Source organism: Triticum dicoccoides, chromosome 6A (assembly GCF_002162155.2).
Source record: "Triticum dicoccoides isolate Atlit2015 ecotype Zavitan chromosome 6A, WEW_v2.0, whole genome shotgun sequence".
NCBI lineage: Eukaryota > Viridiplantae > Streptophyta > Magnoliopsida > Poales > Poaceae > Triticum > Triticum dicoccoides.
Window position 1 is genome coordinate 138,186,520 of NC_041390.1, and position 13,956 is coordinate 138,200,475.

The 13,956-nt window shown below is 44.7% G+C and overlaps 1 pseudogene; it reads left to right on the forward strand.

The window, feature by feature from the left end:
* Nucleotides 1–864, forward strand: part of LOC119316282 — a 2,843-nt pseudogene extending 1,979 nt beyond the window's left edge.
* The last annotated feature ends 13,092 nt before the right edge of the window (nucleotides 865–13,956 follow it).

Genomic DNA, 13,956 nt, shown 5'->3' on the forward strand with positions numbered 1-13,956 from the left:
GAATCTTTGGAGTCGCCAATGTCTTCCTGCAGGTACCACCCCCCTGTCCCTCCCCATCCTCCATTCCCCTGCAGTTCCGTTTTTTCTTGAAGTCATCCTACATACCTGCATAATTAGGCACATATGCTAAAGTGAAACTAGTGCTATATTGCATCAAATGGTTATTTCTGGATTTGGTACCAGTTTTGGCCTGGCTTGTGCTTCATACCTTGCTTTGGTTTTCAGTAGCAAGTAGTGCCTTAGTACCTTTTCTATCATCTGGTGTCCATGGATCGAAATTTTGGCTGTTATGTATTTATTGTAGTATCAAGAATTGCTCAAACCTGAATTTCTTAGGCTGTACATATGGCTATGCTCCATTCTTTTGTGCATTTTAATTCAGTGTTGGTGTTGATTTGATGCCCATGTTTAGAAACAAACTACTGTAGGATAAATAGGTTAATCTTCTTGGTTTGTTCATGTGCAGATGACTGATGAGCTGATCATCCACCAGTGGTAGCGGGAGGTGGTGCTGGAGCAGTACATCGATCAGCAGATCATCCTGCCATTTGGGCAGAGAGAAGCTGGGACAGCCCTAATGCAGTAACATCACCATGTGGCAAATCCAGTAGATTGACACAATATTGGTGCTTGGGTGACGGGACAAAGTATGTGTACTAGTGATGGTACACGATATTCGTGCTTCTCATTGATGTTATGTGTGATCAGCTAAAATTTGTGCTTCTCGTCCAATCTATGTTGATGTGCGCTTATGCACTTGTTGGGCCTTGAACCTTGCTGTGTAGAGGAGTCAATTGATGATGTATTGTATTTCATGTGATGTGTTGCTGAAATGAAATATATGAAATATTTTATTATGTTGTATTTGTTTTCTAATGGGCCTATCCTTAAATGTGCATGCTTTTGATAAAATAATGCATTAGCCCAAATAAATCAAACCAATTCAATTAAGAAAATAGGTATTGGGCTGGCCCCATGTCTGGTGGATTGGGCTGTGAAATTTACGATGATTGGGCCAGGCCCATGTAGGCTAGATTGGTGGACTGGGCTATGAAATTTATGATGATTCCATTTGGTCACTAACAATGCCATGTCACCTCAGCCACGTCAGATCCTACGTGGCTCAGGTAATGGGTAGTGACCTTTCTGAAATTTTGGTCTTTAGTCTAGTTATGACCAAAATTCCAAAAAGGTCAAGTTTGTTCGTTCTTGATAGCCAACTGTTGACCTTCTGAATTTGGTCAAAAAAGGTCAATAAACGATAAATATGACGAATCAACGACAAAAATGGGGAGTCATAATTGACCGTATTTCTTGTAGTGCAGGACCTCGATTCTAAGTCACACCGATCTAGCCTGTAACACTTCATATCACTTTGCGGCCTCACGCACGGTATTCCCACGGGTGTCACCTTACCATGGCCCGGGACCGTTTGTGCCTTTTGGCTCACGTATATGATAGTGTCGCTAGCATCCATATGACAGAGAACCCGGGCCGACATGACTAGTCGTGAACCCAAAGTGGCACTAACTTACGGGGACAGGCATACATGAATCAACATCGAGCATGTCGGTCAGCAGCGTACGAATGCGGGCTGTAGCACAGGGCTAACAGGACTCCGGGAACCCGGGCTGTAGCAGGCTAGGCAGGACTCCGGATGTCACCGCGTGACATTTCCCTGAAGGGACAGACACAGGAACAAAGTGAATCACATGCCGGCCAGTCAAGTGTTCTAGAGTAGTAGTGCTGGGCTAGAAGGACTCCGGCGAACCGGGCTGTAGCGGACTACTATGGCTCATGGAAGCACAAGACTACATTTCCTCATAAGAGAGGCTACCAAGGATAAACAACTAGGTTGTCAGATCCCACACATACCAAGCATTTCAATCATACACACAATATGCTCGATACGTGTAAATACAACATGGCATCACAACAAGACTCTACGACTCAAGTATTTATTCATTAGGCTCCGAGGAGCAAGATATTACAAACATGGGTCTCATGACCCAACATTCAGAGCATACAAGTCAAAGCACATGCGGAAGTTTAACATGTTTGAGTACAGACATCTACAAATGAAAAAGGCTGAGAAGCCTGACTATCTACAAGATCCTGCTGAGGGCACAAGATCGTAGCTGAGGTAACAAGCTAAACATCAAAGTCCACACGGAACTAATAGCGAGACTGATGTCTCTCTGCAAAAACATAAAATAGGCAAACGTGAGTACAAATGTACCCATCAAGACTTACATCAGAACTAACTACATATGCATCAGTGTCAACAAAGGGGGTAGTGGAGTTCAACTGCAGCAAGCCAGCTTTGACTCAGTGGCTAACCTGAATTACGACTGCAAGCAACTCTTTTGAGGTGGCGCACACGAGTCCACATATTCACCATATCAATACACCACTATGGATCCGCTCCCGTCTCCCTACAGGAAGGCCATCCATAGCACTCACGCTTATCTTGCGAGTTTTAGAGTATCCACTTTCACTTGTCTATGAACTATACAAGCAACCCAGAAGTCCTTTACCGCGGACACGGCTATTCGAATAGATGATGTTAACCCTGCAGGGGTGTACTTCTTCACACACGCTCTCGCCACTTACCACCATGTACACATCATGTATCTCGGCAACCTTCAAGCGGAAGCCTGGCGAGGGAGTCGGCCACGACCTGACTAACCACACAAGTCCCTAGTCCAAGTTTATCGCCTATTCGGGTTCCATCCACAAGGAGATCCGGCCGGGGTGTCGCTCACGGCCCCAAACAATGTGAGCAGGGTTCCCAAGCCCACCATCCGGGTGCCACTTGGTACACCGTGCCACTGTGCCTAGTCTGTCCCAGCCAACCTGTACCGGGTGCCACTTGGTAGACTACTAACACTAGCTACAAACACCAGAAACTAGTTGCAACTCCTGGACAGAGATCGTAGCTGAGGTAACAAGCTAAACATCAAAGTCCACGCGGAACTACTAGCGATACTGACGTCTCTCTGCAAAAACATAAAATAGGCAAACGTGAGTACAAATGTACCCAGCAAGACTTACATCAGAACTAACTACATATGCATCAGTGTCAACAAAGGGGGTAGTGGAGCTTAACTGCAGCAAGCCAGCTTTGACTCAGTGGCTAACCTGAATTACGACTGCAAGCAACTCTTTTGAGGTGGCGCACACGAGTCCACATATTCACCATATCAATACACCACTATGGATCCGCTCCCGTCTCCCTACGGGAAGGCCATCCATAGCACTCACGCTTATCTTGCGAGTTTTAGAGTATCCACTTTCACTTGTCTATGAACTGTACAAGCAACCCAGAAGTCCTTTACCGCGGACACGGCTATTCAAATAGATGATCTTAACCCTGCAGGGGTGTACTTCTTCACACACGCTCTCGCCACTTACCACCATGTACGCATCGTGTATCTCAGCAACCTTCAAGCGGAAGCCTGGCGAGGGAGTCGGCCATGACCTGACTAACCACACAAGTCTCTAGTCCAGGTTTATCTCCTATTCGGGTTCCATCCGCAAGGAGATCCGGCCGGGGTGTCGCTCACGGCCCCAAACAATGTGAGCAGGGTTCCCAAGCCCACCATCCGGGTGCCACTTGGTACACCGTGCCACTTTGCCTAGTCTGTCCCAAGCCAACCTATACCGGGTGCCACTTGGTAGACTACTAACACTACCTACAAACACCAGAAACTAGTTGCAACTCCTGACAGAGATCAGGTTGATTAATAAGTCGAGAGAGCTTGGAGCGCCCGGAGCCCAATGTGTGGTAGTAACTGTTCATGGACCACAAACACAGAACTCAGTTCCTGAGGACGGCTACAATGATACAACCCACCATGTACTCCTACATGGCCTCTCACCGCTACCTTTACCAAAACGTGTTCACACACTTAGCTCTCAACAGTAGGACATGTTCACAACTTTCCAACTCATCCCCGGTGAATCAGACCTGACACAACTCTAAGCAATAGCAGGCATGACAACACAAGCATGAATGAGTAGGCACATCAAGGCTCAAACAACTCCTACTCATGCTAGTGGGTTTCATCTATTTACTGTGGCAATGAAAGGTCATGCAGAGGAAAGGGGTTCAACTACCGCAGCATGTAACAGTTGAATCGCTGTTGTCCTAATGCAGTAAAAGAGAGCAGGAGCGAGTGAGTGGGATTGTATCGGAATGAACAAGGGGGTTTTGCTTGCCTGGCACTTCCGAAGATAGTATAGTACTTCATCGGTGTCATCGAACTCATCGTCGGAACGTCGTCTACTGAGGGGGAACAATTACCGGCAACAGAGAGGAAACACAATCAATGCAATGCAACAATATGATGCATGAATGTGACATGGTAATAATGTTATGATTTGCACTAATGCATCTAGCAACAATTTAAATGAAGTCCATATGGACCAAGGGTTCATATGCAAACTCCATATTTAGCATTTAAGATGCCATTATCATGTTTTCACTTATACAATAGGTATAAGTTGGTTTAACATGCATGAAAGTAGCATAAATGGATAGATTGCATATTTTTGATAATTTTTCATATATAATTTATTTCATTTGGAGTTAAGGTTTTATTTCTATGATATTTCAAAGTTTGCAACATTTTGTGAAATTTCCAAATCAATTTTGAATTAGAAATATTCCAGAAAATGCTTACTACGTCAGCTCTAGGTCACTTTGACGTCAGCTGGTCAACAGGGCCAGTCAAGGTCAAACCTGACGTGTGGGGTCCACATGTCAGTGACATGGGGACTAATCCCGGTCAAAACCAGCGCTGACAGGGTTTGACCCCGTGGTGGGGCCCACTATCAGTGGCTGTGAGGTGGCTAATTAAGGGATTAGCCTCTAATGACGGAGCCACGTCATCGTTGCCGGATTAAGCACCGGCGACCATCTCTCACGGGAGAGGCTCGCCGGAGTTGCTCGGGTTCGCGCTACAGGCGGCCGTTTGCGACGCGGTTGGTCTCTAGGGTGAGCTGAAGCTCGCACGCATCTGATGAAGCAGGCAGGCGGAGCTGCGGTGGTCTTTGGTGACGGCAGCGGCGAGCTAGGCGGCGGCCGGAGTTCGGAGATGCGCGGGCGCTGCGTTGCGGGTTGTGCTGGGTTCCTGGGCACTCCAGGGGCACGCTAGGCAGCGCGGGTTGTCTAGAGGAGCTCGGCAACAGCGCACCCATCAGCCATGGTGGACGGCGGTGCGGGAGCTCGGTGAGCAGCGGCTACGGGACGACCTAGAGGAAGGGGACGGGGGGTAAAAGGCGAGGAGCTCACGGCGAGGTGAAAGGTGTAGACGGCGGGGCCGGGGACGACCTGGGTGGCGCGAATCGGCGCCCGACGATCTCGGTGGCTCGAGGTAGAAGACGACGACGTCGAGGCGTTGCGGTGCTCCCCAGCTCACGTGGCTCGATGGGGTATACGGGGATGGCGTGGCGGAGCTCTCGAGCATGTTGGATGGGCGAGGGAGGGCCGAGGGCCGTGGCAACAGCGAGCGGTGGCGACGGGCATGCTCGACCATGGGGGAGAAGCAGAGGAGCGAGGGGGAGGGGGGTCCAGAGAGCAAGGGAGAAGTGAGAGGGGGGTTGGGGAGGTGGCGTGGCACTCGTGGAGGCATCCAGGCCCTCGGCGGCAAGCAGGAGCTGGCGAGGCGCGTGCCAGCGCGCCGTGGCCACGCGCTCCTGTCCTCCTAGTGTGAGGAGGGAGATGACTGGCAGTGCCATGTGGGATGGGCCGGTAAGCTACAGGTGACCGCCAGGTAAGTTTCTCTCTTTTCCTATTTTTCTTTCTGTTTTCTATTTATTTTGCTCTATTTTGATTTAGTAATAATACTAAACCATTTTTTTTGCTTCTGAAATTATTTGTGGATGCAATATGGACTAGCCAGAAGCCCCACAATATTTTTCAGAATGATTGGAGTTATAAAAGTATTTATAGGAATTTATAACCCCAAGTCAAATACAATATAAGTTAATTCAAAAATCCAAGAATGTCCTAGATATATATTCATCATTTTTGGCAGAGGTTTCTACCTTAACCAAAAATCATGAACTTTTCTTGAGGCACTTTGGGTTCATTGAAAATGTTTTTAAGTTGAACCTACACTAGTATAAAACGGAGCTTTAAAACCGGTTCGTAAGGGCCTTTAGTGTCGGTTCCATAACCGGCACTAATTGGTGGGCACTAAAGGCCCCCCCCCCTTTAGTACCGGTTCGGCACGAACCGACGCTAAAGTGCCACCACGTGGCGTGAGCTCGCGCCCTGGTATGGGGGACCTTTAGTACCGGCTGGTGTTACCAACCGGTACTAAAGGTTTTTTTTTGAATTTTTTTTGAAAATTTTGGAAAAAAAATTGATTATTTTTTTTCGATTTTTAATTTTTCTGAATTATTTGGTGATTTAGTCTCTAATCACCTCTCTTAACTGCTCAAGTGTGGATCACTAATTCCAAATCATCTAACTTCCCAACCGGTCACCCATCCCTCTCACTACTCCAGCCCGAGCACGCTTAACTTTCGGGTTCTATTCTCCTTCATTTCCAAATCTGCACTTGTAGTTTTCCTAACAATAGTAAGATGTCAATCCTATTAACCCTCAGGAGTTTAGCTTGAGCATGAAGTCACACATTTCACTGTTTGAGTTTGAAACTATTATTCTAAAAAACAGTAATTATTTAGTAACACTAATATTTCTAGAATAAGTTTGACCATAGTTTGACCACAATTTGACCAGATTTGACCAAAATTCAAAAAATTGAAATAATGATTTAGTAACACTAATATTCTTGAATAATTATGTAGTAACATTAATACTTCTTGAATAAGTAGTTTGACCAGATTTAACCAATTTTTTTTAAAAAAACTGAAATTTGAGCATATCTTTTTTTCCTTTTGGAACTTGAGGATTCTAAAAAATTGCAAACAGGTCGTAGGCGGTCTCCATCGGATGCGGATTTTCGTGCTGAATTTTTTGATATATTATACGTTTTTTTTCCGACATCGTATGCAAAAGTTATAGCCGTTTTACATTTTCCCTACACTTTTTGCAAAACATGTCCAAATTTAAGTTTTCAAATTTTCCTAACGTGTAGATGTAGTAATATAACTACCTCTTGAAGGATTTTATTTTTTTTGAAGTTTTTATCATTTTCTTTTGATTTTTTTCAAAACTGAAATGGCGATCCAGGGGGGGTAGAGTTTGAAAATTGCCCTATAGTGCCGGTTTGTGTCTTCAACCGGGATTATAGGTTAAGACTCTTTAGTGCCGGTTGGTGACACAAACCGGTAATATAGTTAGACCTTTAGTACCGGTTTGTGTCACAAACCGTCACTAAATGGGCTCGTGGGGCCCTGGCCTAATGCCAGCCTACCACCACCCCTTTAGTACCGGTTCGTGGCACGAACAGGTACTAAAGGTTCATTACGAACCGACACTAATGCATAGCCATTCGAACCGGCACTATTGATCACATTAGTGCCGGTTTTTTTACAAACCAGCACTAATGTGCTTCACGTTTGACCCTTTTTCTACTAGTGCTAGTTGAGTTCTTTTGGTGCTAGGGATTGATCACCCCTATTTCAAATTTAGATAAAATTTAAACATGATACAACACCATATGCTAGCACTAGGCATTACCAGAACTAGGGATGTGACAACTCACCCCCACTAAACAATAATCTCGCCCCGAGATTCAAGACGTGAGGTAAGAAGACATGGAGGCACAAAGCTAACACAAACTTCACGATCCAGGTTGCACCTCATAAGGTTGTTGATTCGTTGCATCATGTTGATCTTGACATCCTCGGATTTGAGATCTTCGTCCACATGAGGACGACGGAAAGAATCTCTACTAGGATTGATCTTCTCGAAGATCGAGCAATTCAAGATCAACTTGCGGAATGAGATGTTGAAACATCTCGAGTTGAGACACAAAACACACATCGAGAGGGATGGGAGAAAAAACGACGAGGTTTGATTTGGTGGGCAACAATTCCACGCTTAAGGAAATGGTAGATGGTGTCAAGGTAGCGAGGAAATAATTGCCATGATTCTCTAGCGGGGCACCTTGGGAAAAGTGACTAGTAGAATTATTCCCTTAAGTGGCAAAAAGAATTACCTTCGATACAAAGATCATTGAAACTCTCTAAACCAGCCTAAGGCAAAACACAATTGATCGTTTGGAAGAATTCGAGAGGATGGTATTACTCAGTTTGGAAAGGAAACTACGGTTATAGAACAACTCGGCAAATGGAAGGCACATTCCAGTTGATACCAAGGATATAACCTAATGACTGAGCGTTCTTTCAATAACTTGAGCATTTCCATATTCATCAAGGTTTTACCAACATCTATGCCAAGATCCTGATGACACCTCGTACTACCATGATGAATAACGATGGAGGTTGCAGATGCAGAGGAGAACAACACTTTCTTAGATTTTACCTTGACGACGCCAAGGAAACAAAATCTGGATGATCGAGCGAGAGACATTTAGCACTCCGCTTCTAATGTTCTCCTTGATGTACTAGCTTAACTCAATATCATTCGGTATCTGGAACATCAAATAAAGGTCTGACTTCGGGGGCACAAACATCCATAAGGATCAACTTTTAGTATAGATCATACGAAAACCTCATGGAGAAGATGGTCAAATTGCTTAATCAAGAAGCTACCATAATACATCTTCCGGCTAGGTGTGTCGGCCAACATCAACCTTGTCGGGACCTACATCATAGATCTTGGAGAAGTTCCAATCATCATATCTGCCTGAGATTTAGATCCGGTTGGTAACGGAATATTTCAGACAACATGTCTGGAAAAGAAACTTTGCAACACAAATCGACGAGATGACGTTGCGAGATTCTCAAGAATGAACTACAATACGAATCTCCAAAACACGAGCTGGTTCTACTACATACATGAGAACACGCTGTCCAAGACAAGCATGACCACGTAGTAGTCTTACAACAAAACACTACCGAGTTCTGATTGGGAACCATCATCGAGGATATCGAAGTCCTTGCATAAGGCATGCTCTTAAGAAGGAACTTATTCTCCTTGAACAAGTCAATCAGCGGCTTGGTGTGCTAGGAACACATATGGAGTGGAGGTAATTAATCTACCAAGCCATAGAATACTTCGCACGAATGCATGACTGACTTGGGATAATTCCAAAGGAAGCAAAAACAATCTCCCTCGAATTCACGGCGGCAACTTGCATCGATTGCACGTGAACTTAGAGGAAGTCAATACCTTCATCCAAACATATACTTCATGAACGGGGCATGAAGAAAATGCTTACACAAGTTTCCAACACTAGCTGGATGTTCAGCACGAATCATGGAGGAGACAAAATGCTGCTGATGGGCTCAACAACAATTCATCAGAATTTCCATACCACTGGATTTCCACCATTATGTGAACAATGTGATAGTATTGGTTAGACCAAAAGATGTAATGGTGTATGCTCGAGGTATCAACCACGAGTAAGACAACATTATGAACATCGTTAGTACTGATTTGATTTGACGATAGCCCACACTCAAATCAAAGGATTGATAAGACAATAGGTCCAAGAACTGATCACAGGGACCAATCGATGAAGATATCATCTTTCTTCAACACACACTACACAAGAATATCCCTTTGGAATGAACTAAGTTAGGCAAGCTTTTATCTCCCAACTCTCCAAGTTGTTGTTCAGCTTAACCAACTAGCTCAGGGTATTCAACACAGAATCTTGAAGAATGGGTGGTTTAGAGGAAAACCAACATGATCACGAGCTCAACATAACAGTCAGGAAAAAACTCGGTAATATCTTCGAGAAGATATTCGGAATATTACGAACCACCGATATGTTATTAAGCTCAAGAACAATCTTGCCTTTAGGGCAAGACAATGTGATCAAATAAGCAAGGGGTTGAATAATCCTAACTCATTGATCGAAGAGTGCACCGGAAATAAGGACTAGGTAGCACAATCAATCTTAGGATGATAAACCAATACCAACATGCTAAGAATGAGATTATTGTCCGCAAACTACCAAGCAACGGAGTTGCTAGGAGTATTGCTTTCACACATCATAGTTCACTTGTCGGCATTCCGGTTACAATAACATGGGAACCGAGGAATGGATAATGATGGCAAGAAGTATCACTGCATCAGGGATTCATAAGAGATGGTGCAATTCTCATGACATTCCTGACATAAAGAGGGTAATACTCCAGGTAAAACAGAACAAAAACTGGATTGGCATTTTGATCTGCGGAATACCACTACTTTGACCAGTCCAAGAAATGGATGAGGGACTGGAGTTTGTTTCTCCTAGTAATTTCGGAATAGAATGGCTTGATGGACTAGAAGGATAACAGGCATCGATGAACATGATCGCACACATACTCTAGACTATCGATTGATAGACAATGGTCGGAATACAAGTGAAGAGTAACAACTCAAGGAACATATATTTTTCTGAGTTGGGGATGCATAGATTAGTATGTCGAGCAAAACTCAACATTTCTTCCGGATAACCCATGCAGAAGGTAGAATTGGCAGAGTCACAATAGAATGGAGAACTCATCAAGAGCACTCTTGTTGTGACCTTTTGGTTCAAAAGAACTTCTGCCAAGAATGGTTCATGGTATTTGGAAGAATGATATACCACGGACCTCGAGGACTATCGCAAAGGTTACTAATATCCTAAAGGAACTAGCAAACACTATCAACATGAAGTAGTTAGGGTGAACCTCGGGTTCAAGAACCCAGGAGTAGAATACCTACTACTAAGTGGCATCACGGGATGCTTTCGAGGATGATGGCTAGAGGTATCACACTAGGCATACAAAACATGGCTAGATTACTAGATGACTCCCTAAAACATCTAGGGTCATAAAAATAGTTCCAACAGATATGTCGAGGTAGTGAAGTACCTCAAATCAGCAATTAGTGTGGTTAATCTGGACCAAAAGAACAACAAACCCAGAGGAAAAGGATTTTGCAAATGCATCAGATGGTTTAGAAACCTGAGATGACTCGGACAACATAACGGTTGTAAATGCTCAAAGGATTTGAGACATCCTGCAAAAATGGTGGCATAACCACTCAGAAGCACAATATCAAGGTTCGGAGACCAACTATGAACACACGGAAGTAGTAGAAACTGAACTGGGGCTTAAATCCATCAATCCTATAAGTCTCTATAATAGTAACTCGTCATCCTGATAGATAGATGAGAAGGCCTAGCTCTTAATGCCCGTAGAAGAGAAGAGGTTGACTCAGATCAGAAGGGCATAAGGTAAAGGAGTAAAAAGAGCCTTACGTTCCTTTCCACAATCAATTCCCTTATATAACTAAAGCATTTCTAGACTCAACTTCGACTAGTTTGGCTTGTTAATCCTCTAGGCAGTCAGGCTCTGATACCAAAGCTGTCAGGACCCCGATTCCAAGTCACACCGATCTAGCCTGTAATACCTCATATCACTTTGCGGCCTCACACACGGTATTCCCACGGGTGTCGCCTTACCATGGCCCGGGACCGTTTGCGCCTTTTGGCTCACGTATATGATAGTGTCGCTAGCATCCATATGATAGACAACCCGGGCCGACATGACTAGTCGTGAACCCAAAGTGGCACAAACTTACGGGGACAGGCATACATGAATCAACATCGAGCCTGTCGGTCAGTAGCGTGCGAATCCGGGCTGTAGCACAGGGCTAACAGGACTTCGGGAACCCAGGCTGTAGCAGGCTAGGCAGGACTCTGGATGTCACCGCATGACATTTCCCCAAAGGGACAGACACAGGAACGAAGTGAATCACATGCCGGCCAGTCAAGTGTTCTAGAGTAGTAGTGCTGGGCTAGAAGGACTCCGGCGAACCGGGCTGTAGCGGACTACTATGGCTCATGGAAGCACAAGACTACATTTCCTCATAAGAGAGGCTACCAAGGATAAACAACTAGGTTGTCAGATCCCACACATACCAAGCATTTCAATCATACACACAATATGCTCGATACGTGTAAATACAACATGGCATCACAACAAGACTCTACGACTCAAGTATTTATTCATTAGGCTCCGAGGAGCAAGATATTACAAACATGGGTCTCATGACCCAACATTCAGAGCATACAAGTCAAAGCACATGCGGAAGTTTAACATGTTTGAGTACAGACATCTACAAATGAAAAAGGCTGAGAAGCCTGACTATCTACAAGATCCTGCTGAGGGCACAAGATCGTAGCTGAGGTAACAAGCTAAACATCAAAGTCCACACGGAACTAATAGCGAGACTGATGTCTCTCTGCAAAAACATAAAATAGGCAAACGTGAGTACAAATGTACCCATCAAGACTTACATCAGAACTAACTACATATGCATCAGTGTCAACAAAGGGGGTAGTGGAGTTCAACTGCAGCAAGCCAGCTTTGACTCAGTGGCTAACCTGAATTACGACTGCAAGCAACTCTTTTGAGGTGGCGCACACGAGTCCACATATTCACCATATCAATACACCACTATGGATCCGCTCCCGTCTCCCTATAGGAAGGCCATCCATAGCACTCACGCTTATCTTGCGAGTTTTAGAGTATCCACTTTCACTTGTCTATGAACTATACAAGCAACCCAGAAGTCCTTTACCGCGGACACGGCTATTCGAATAGATGATGTTAACCCTGCAGGGGTGTACTTCTTCACACACGCTCTCGCCACTTACCACCATGTACACATCATGTATCTCGGCAACCTTCAAGCGGAAGCCTGGCGAGGGAGTCGGCCACGACCTGACTAACCACACAAGTCCCTAGTCCAAGTTTATCGCCTATTCGGGTTCCATCCACAAGGAGATCCGGCCGGGGTGTCGCTCACGGCCCCAAACAATGTGAGCAGGGTTCCCAAGCCCACCATCCGGGTGCCACTTGGTACACCGTGCCACTGTGCCTAGTCTGTCCCAGCCAACCTGTACCGGGTGCCACTTGGTAGACTACTAACACTAGCTACAAACACCAGAAACTAGTTGCAACTCCTGGACAGAGATTAGGTTGATTAATAAGTCGAGAGAGCTTGGAGCGCCCGGAGCCCAATGTGTGGTAGTAACTGTTCATGGATCACAAACACAGAACTCAGTTCCTGAGGACGGCTGCAATGAGACAACCCACCATGTACTCCTACATGGCCTCTCACCGCTACCTTTACCAAAACGTGTTCACACACTTAGCTCTCAACAGTAGGAAATGTTCACAACTTTCCAACTCATCCCCGGTGAATCAGACCTGACACAACTCTAAGCAATAGCAGGCATGACAACACAAGCATGAATGAGTAGGCACATCAAGGCTCAAACAACTCCTACTCATGCTAGTGGGTTTCATCTATTTACTTGGCAATGACAGGTCATGCAGAGGAAAGGGGTTCAACTACCGCAACATGTAACAGTTGAATCGCTGTTGTCCTAATGCAGTAAAAGAGAGCAGGAGCGAGGGAGTGGGATTGTATCGGAATGAACAAGGGGTTTTGCTTGCCTGGCACTTCCGAAGATAGTATAGTACTTCATCGGTGTCATCGAACTCATCGTCGGAACGTCGTCTACTGAGGGGGAACAATTACCGGCAACAGAGAGGAAACACAATCAATGCAATGCAACAATATGATGCATGAATGTGACATGGTAATAATGTTATGATTTGCACTAATGCATCTAGCAACAATTTAAATGAAGTCCATATGGACCAAGGGTTCATATGCAAACTCCATATTTAGCATTTAAGATGCCATTATCATGTTTTCACTTATACAATAGGTATAAGTTGGTTTAACATGCATGAAAGTAGCATAAATGGATAGATTGCATATTTCTGATAATTTTTCATATATAATTTATTTCATTTGGAGTTAAGGTTTTATTTCTATGATATTTCAAAGTTTGCAACATTTTG